Consider the following 7,290-nt stretch of genomic DNA (forward strand, 5'->3'; position numbering starts at 1 on the left):
GAGAACGCGTGATGGAAGGGAGCCCTGCCACTATGAGCTCCCTTGAGCATATTACATACATCAAGATGGGTCCTAAATAGGATCCACACCATCAATCGGTGGGCCCCACTTGATCCATCACAAAAATTGAAATCTAACCTATAAAACACCCACCTAAAGATCTTCTTGGACTTCTTCTCCCACCGATGCATCCTAGAGCTCCATGGAATGCATTTTAACGGTCGAGATGAAGCTTGGATAGTGGAGATGAGATGTAGGAAGGTGGGCCACACCTAGCTTCTTTGGGGAGCTTGGACGTTGGATCTCTCTTGGTAATTGCTTGGAATGAGAGAGAAATGAGAGAGATAAGTGTTGTAGGGAGAGAGTGATGGGTGTGTAAGAAGAGGGATGGGCTTGTTGAATTTTGGGTGAGAGAGGGATAGGTGGAGAGAGAGAGTTGACTTTGGGTAAGGTTGTGTAAAAGAGGGACGGGTTGGGTTGCTTTGTACTTGATTGATTTGATGGGTCGTAGAGATTTTCTCGGGATTCGTAATGCGCGGCGTTTTCCTCAAACTGAACGCGAGCTCCCATCTCCTGGCCCAAGTATCGCCTCTGCGCGCAAGATGTGGCGTCGGAACCGCGGCGACGGCGCGATCGCAAGGATACAAATTTCGAGTTGAGTCGACTTCGATATATTGGACTCGGCCTAGGATCACACGCAAACGTCGGATACAGGTCGAGAGTTGCCGGAATTCAACCAGAGGACCGCGGTAGCGTATGGAATGGTATGGTCTAGGATACAGGCCTGACACTAGTATTTGATTATGATTATTTTTCAATTAATCCTTCTTATAAGTGCTTAGTAGTTAGCATTTGTTTTAAGTAGGATTAAAAGTTTGAAAAGTCCTATTCACCCCCCTCTAGGACACTTAAACATAACTCTGCACTTCACTTATAACGGTTTAACCATAATTTCAATTATTATCAAAGTGGATTCCTCTTGAAGAGTTTAACAACCTAGAAGGAGATCCTTATTGAATTAGAAGTATGTCCAAAGGAGAGGGAACATTGGTCTCTCGACCGCCAAGTTTTGATGGTTCAAATTATGCATACTGGAAAGCTAAAATTAATATTTTTTTTGTAATCTTTGGACCATGAAGTATGGGATATTGTTGAGAATGGGTATGAGCCACAAATGGAACAAATTGTACCTGATAATGGCACTACCATTTCTCGACCAAAACAAAAGGCATTTTGGACTAATTATGATAAACAAAGAAAAACATGTGATGCTAAAGCAATGAATGCAATCTACTGTGCCGTTTCATAAGAAGAGTTTAAATGCATATGTATGTGTGAAACATTAAAATAAGCATTGGATTGAAAGTACCCTTGTTTGTCAATGTTCGTGAATGTTGAGTCCTAAAGTCAAGTGAGCCCTATATGAAGACTACAAGACCAAAGACCCACCAAGTTGAAGAAGTTGAGTGTGCTATACAAGTATATTAAGCCTCACTTCCCAACTAAACCCTATCAGGTAAAAGAACCACTTAAAATAAGTCTAAACTTGCCCAAAACCATGTTTGTAAAGCCCTTAGAAAGCTTAGATTAAAGTTCATTTAAAGTTTATTAGATAGAAGAAAATAGGTAAAATTCATGTTCCGTCGATTGCAATCGAAGTGCAATTGAGCAGCTTTGATGGCTATGAACACCTATTCAATGGCATTGAAACAAAGGCCTATCAGGCTAACAACCAAATTGTGAAAATAATGGATAAGTTCGATGGAATCAAAGGCGGTTCAATGACATCAAAACTTAAGTTTTGATGGGATCAAACCCACTTCAATGACATCAACATAAGGCCAAATATCTCCAGCAAGCTCTGAAAAATTATAAGTATACTCGATGCAATTGGATCCCTTTCGATGGCATTGAAGTAAGTTATTGACGGCATCGAATACAGTTCAATGACATCAAAATATGGACCAATTTATCCAGTAAGCTTATAAGGAAAATCAAATATTATCGATGGCATCGAAGGCCATTCAATGACATCAAAATTCAAATTTCGATGACATCGAAAGGCTATTCGATGGTATCGAAATATGAACAAAACTGTCCATTGAGTTTTTATAGGAAAATCAATTTATTCTTGATACAATCGAAATGATTTTGATGACACCGAGATTTAAATCTTGGTGGTATTGAAAAAGAGCTCAATATGTTCAGCAACTAAAGTATATTTTTTAAGAAAAATTCCGATGGCTTGATGCCATCTCTCGATGACATCGAAGGGCCCTTCGATGGAATCGAATGATGTTCGATGGCATCAGACAGAATCTGTCTTGCACCTATTTGAATATCTTGGTGCAGCAAGTCGATGACATTGAAGAAGGTTCCATGGCATCGACAGCGACAAATTTCCACCCATTTTTTTACCATTGGAATTTGACTTTATATACCATTAGGGTTGCTTCTTTGGCTTTTGAGCAAGTATTGAAGAGAGCTTTGAGATAATAATTGCTAAAGTTAATACCCTTACTCTCAATCCCTTTTTTCGATAGGATTTCATCATTCAATCCATGGCTTAAAGGCATTTATTGGTATATTCATAGCTTGGATTGAAGAACGCACTCCGGCCTTTATTGATCATTCAGTAGCACTCAGTACCAAAAAACTGAGTAAAGCCAACAGTCATATGGTAGTTTCTCTGACGGCTTTTAGCCTTCGAAAATACCGACGGCTAAAAGCCGTAGCCAAATCCTAATAATCTGTCGGTGAAAGCCAGAGGTTGTGAAATTATTATTTGCGAGTTCACTTCCAAAAAAAAGTTTCTATAGGGCCACTACAATGTATGTGTTTTATCTAATCCGTCCATCCATTTTGACAACTCATTTTAGGCATGAACGTAAAAAATGAGTCAAATCGAAGGCTTAAGTGGACCACATCGTAGGAAACAACGAAAATTAAGTATCTATCATTGATTTTTGGTGGTCCACTTGGGCTTTTGATCTGCCTCATTTTTGGGATCATGCCGTAACAATATATTTTAAAATTAATGGATGGAGTGGATAAATTACACACATCATAGTGGACCCCACAGATCCCTTGGCTAGACCGTCCGTCTCTACTTCCATGCGAAGGTAGAGCTCATGCCCAAAAAATTAGGCCGCCCTCAAATCGTGCCCAATCCACGGGATAAAATAGGAAAAAAAATCATCCTCTCTCTCGACATTGCTCTTTATCCCTCTCCCTCCCTCTCCCTCCAACAGCACATGCATCTCCCTCTCCCATTCCATGCATCTCCCTCTCCCTAAGGTTTTGGTGAACCCCTTACCTAGTGTTTTCTCATTCTAGTTTACAGCTCAAAGGAGGGGCAACCACTCTAGTTTATTCCTCAGTTGGGAGGTAGCAACAGTGGTAATGGCAGAATGCTGCCTTTAGGGCCGTTGATTCGAAAGTGGAAGGTTGATATATTTGGGGGTTTTTTTGGATTTAAGGGTTTTCAAATTTGGGGGTTTTTGAATTTAGAGGTTTTTGGATTTAGGGGTTTCCAAATCTAAGGGTTTTCAGATTGATATTCGAAGTAGAGATGGGTTGCAACGATTGGGTTACCGTTTTGAGTTTGTTCTTTTCAATGGTGGATATTTGATTTGTTCTTATTTTTGCCTTTACTTCGAATTTCCTCATCTGTGTTTTTAAGCCATAGATCCACATCTGGATATGTCAAGACTTATATATCTGGCTCAAAAACTTCTTAGAAGCGTTGGATCTAGCTATATCGATTTCATTCCATTGGTTTTTTTTTTTTTTTAATGTTTTTCGGATTTATGATTGTCTTTATTTCTCTGATTTGTAGCTTTCTGTGCTTCATAGATCAAATATGATTTTTGTTGCATGTATTAGCTCTAGTTCATTCATTTAGCTTAGCAGATCTTTTGAATTGATGGTTTTGTGTTTGTTATTATGGCACTATCGAGATTTAGCTTGCAGGTCTACACTTACAATAAAATGTTGACAACACACCTACAATACACATTTCATACATGTGCGACAATCCAGATCGTTCACAAATCATGGACCCCATTGTGGTTGGACATTATACAGTTGATGAACAGATTAAGGCTATACTCCATTCATGGTGGGGTCCTTCCAGTATGAATTGATGTACATGATTCTGTGTATACTTTCTGTGGCAAACTCATTTCGTAGTCCACTCCCGTATGAATATGATTTGTAGATGTAGTGTTTTTGTTCTTTACTCTTTATTGTATACTTCTGAATCTTTCTCATCCTTTCTTTCCTTTTGAATTACTTGGATTTTTTCCCTCAACAAATAGATTCATTGCCTTGTTACATTCTTGTTACAGCGTTGTAGCCTGTTAGTGTGCTTTATCCGCTTTCTTCTTTATTCTGTTGGAATATGAAGCCCTTTTTGTGCAAGTATCATGGGCAATTTGAATGAAATCACACATTCATTCATGTAATCACAGTCGCAAAAATTCAGCATTATTTCTAAAAAGACTCGCGAATTTATTTCTAGATTTTTCAGAAAAAGCGTTGATTAGTGTCCAACATAAGCATCTAATAACTTGTTAAAGAATGTAGAGTTGACAGGCTTCAGTCACAAATTGCTTGTTATCTAGCTGGATCATGCAATACACTTGTCGCATTCATCGATTACATAATATTTCCCTCTTATTTCTCAGATTAAGGTTAGGATGAGGCAGATTCCACATCCTCCTATTTATTCTTCTCTTTCCTTCTATCCTGAGTTTTCTTAGTCTTATGAAAAATGTTAGAATTGTTGGTTATTTATTATTTAATAGTTACCCAAATATTAATAATTTAGTACCATATTCGTGTAGCCATCCCCAATTAGTTGGGATAGTCAGTACCATATTTGTGCACCAAATATGTTTGATTTGCTGAGATATTTCTCATGAACCCAAATATTCTTGGTTGTTGTGTAACATTGTAACTCGTTTTGATACTTTGTTTTGCTGAGATTTCATCTCTGTTGAGCTCCATCAATGTGTATGAGAAGGGTAATTTGATTCTGCATACAACATACAAGGAGGGAGCGTAGAATGCGGTGGAGGAGCATGGCCTCGCGCCTTCGGTAGCAGTGAAACGGAGATTGGAAGTTGCAGTAAGATTCTAATTTTGGATGTATGTATTTATCCTGTTTAATTTTGGAGAGGAGAATTATATAATACTCAGGCTCATATGATGCTTGATACATAGGCATTCAGAATCTAGTAGATTGTGCATCCCATTATCTCCAAGTCACAATCTCAATATCAAATTGGTTGAATAATCCTAACCATTGATTCATGGACACCTTTTAGTGGAAATAGGATAGTTGGTTTAGTTTAGTTTTTGTTTTTTTAAAATTTTTTAACCGTGCAATTAGTGTCCTCCAATTCAAAAGTCAGATGATCCGACAAGCTTAATTTTTGATTCACGATACATCTATACTGGGTTCTATAATTTGGGCAGTTTAATTTGAGTAGTTGTATGCCTTGTGTGTAATTTCTTAAGTAATTTGTAAGCGCGTGAGTATCATCCATTACACTCTGCCAGAGTATGAAAGTTTTGGTCTTTGGGAAGATGGTTTTCTGGATTCTATTAATGTGTTTCTATATAAATATCATAACTCTGTTATGTTCTGTTCTTTCCTGGTTTTTTAATCTTACAGGATTCTGTTTTTTTTTTTTTTTTTCCCTATCTTTTTTTTCTGTTTTGGATTTGGATATTAATTGAACTTTAAAAATGGTTCTTATTTAAGAGATACTATCTTGGGCTTCTGTTTCAATTTCCACAAGAGGTTTGTGGTGTCAGTATACTTTTTTTTTCATTAGATGTTGGATTTTGATTATTTTTTCTCCTTTTGTAAATGGCATGTTTTGATGAATGCATTGAATAGGGTTAATTTTATTTTGTGTTTGAAGTTTGTGAATTCCTGTGTGGGGCTTAAGTGGTCCCACCTATAATCAAGTTGGACCGTTTGGAATTTTATAAAAGGGGAGTTAATTGGTACTCTTGCAGTGTGTCACGGTTGATGTGTAGGCACTCGAAAATTTTATCATGTGGCAAAGGCATACATTAACTCAAAATTAAACTATCAAAATTTTTATCATGTGGCAAAGGCATACATTAACTCAAAATTTTAATACTCTTGATCTCCGAGCATGGAAATTCATTGAACTCATACTACTGGCTAGTTCCATTTCATTGTCCTTTTGGATCACTCAATATTGTACACACAAGGATCACTCAATATTCTTGTTAGGTTATCTAACAAGGTGGGTATAGAGGTGCATGTTAGTTTACCAAGCTCATCACCTTTCACCCTATTATGTAGTGGCTTACCTTTGATTTGGGATTTAATTGTGCAGATATGAGATATGGTTGCAATAGCAAAGATAATGAATGCAACATTGGTCCTTGCTTCTCTTGATCACAAATCCTTTTGGACAGATCCGAGGTATGAACTCTTGCCTACAACAGCCATGAGAATCTTTCACTGGTTTTGGTAAACTAGAAAACTGAAAAAATGGGGCTTAATGTAGTTTCAATTGAATCTTGTAGTGATTTTAAGGACCCTTTGAATTGGAAGCGCTTCATAGAAGTCTTGAAAGATGATGTTGAGATAGTGGAGTTCCTCTCACATTCAAGTGTAAAAATGTTACATATTGCAGATGGCTATGATATTCCAGTTTGGTGATATTTGGATTATAGTCCTTCTACAGTAGGAGACCCATCAAATGGACAATTTGGATGGGAACTGAGACCTGATTAAACTAGGTGATTTGTGAGACTTTTTGCTATTTGGTGTATATGGATTGTTTGATCTGATAACAAAGAGTGGCCCATATCTTGAAGGAAAAATTTTCCACTAAAAACATCTCACTATTGTATTTTGGGGTTATTTTTTCACTGTATCCATATTCTCCTGACATTCTTCACTATTGTACTTAGAGAAGATAACTTTCTTATATGCTTCTCTCTAACTCTGAGATTGATGGTTACAGAGTAGTGTAGAATGTGGCTATCCCATTTGACAGTTGTAGATGCGGCCATTACAAACTTTATGTAGGCCTTTTTACTGCTACAGATATCTTAATTATTTAAGTAAGCTCTAATCCAGTCATGTGTATAACTGCATGATGATGGAGCCACAGATCACTTCGAATATCCAGCCATCACTTCTATTGATTTTTTCATTGCAGTTTTCATTGATATCCACGAGCATGGTTTGGACAGCAGTTTGTCTGTCAAAGCTTGAGTTCTGAGGTTGCAGTGAAA

General features: G+C 37.3%; 1 long non-coding RNA gene across 1 annotated transcript; it reads left to right on the plus strand.

The window, feature by feature from the left end:
* The first annotated feature begins 4,022 nt into the window (after nt 1–4,022).
* Nucleotides 4,023–7,006, plus strand: LOC131251394 (uncharacterized). The gene is made up of 3 exons (XR_009173813.1): nt 4,023–5,131; nt 6,381–6,469; nt 6,574–7,006. It is a non-coding gene; the product is annotated as an uncharacterized LOC131251394 (long non-coding RNA).
* The last annotated feature ends 284 nt before the right edge of the window (nt 7,007–7,290 follow it).

Source organism: Magnolia sinica, chromosome 7 (genome assembly GCF_029962835.1).
Source record: "Magnolia sinica isolate HGM2019 chromosome 7, MsV1, whole genome shotgun sequence".
Lineage (NCBI taxonomy): Eukaryota > Viridiplantae > Streptophyta > Magnoliopsida > Magnoliales > Magnoliaceae > Magnolia > Magnolia sinica.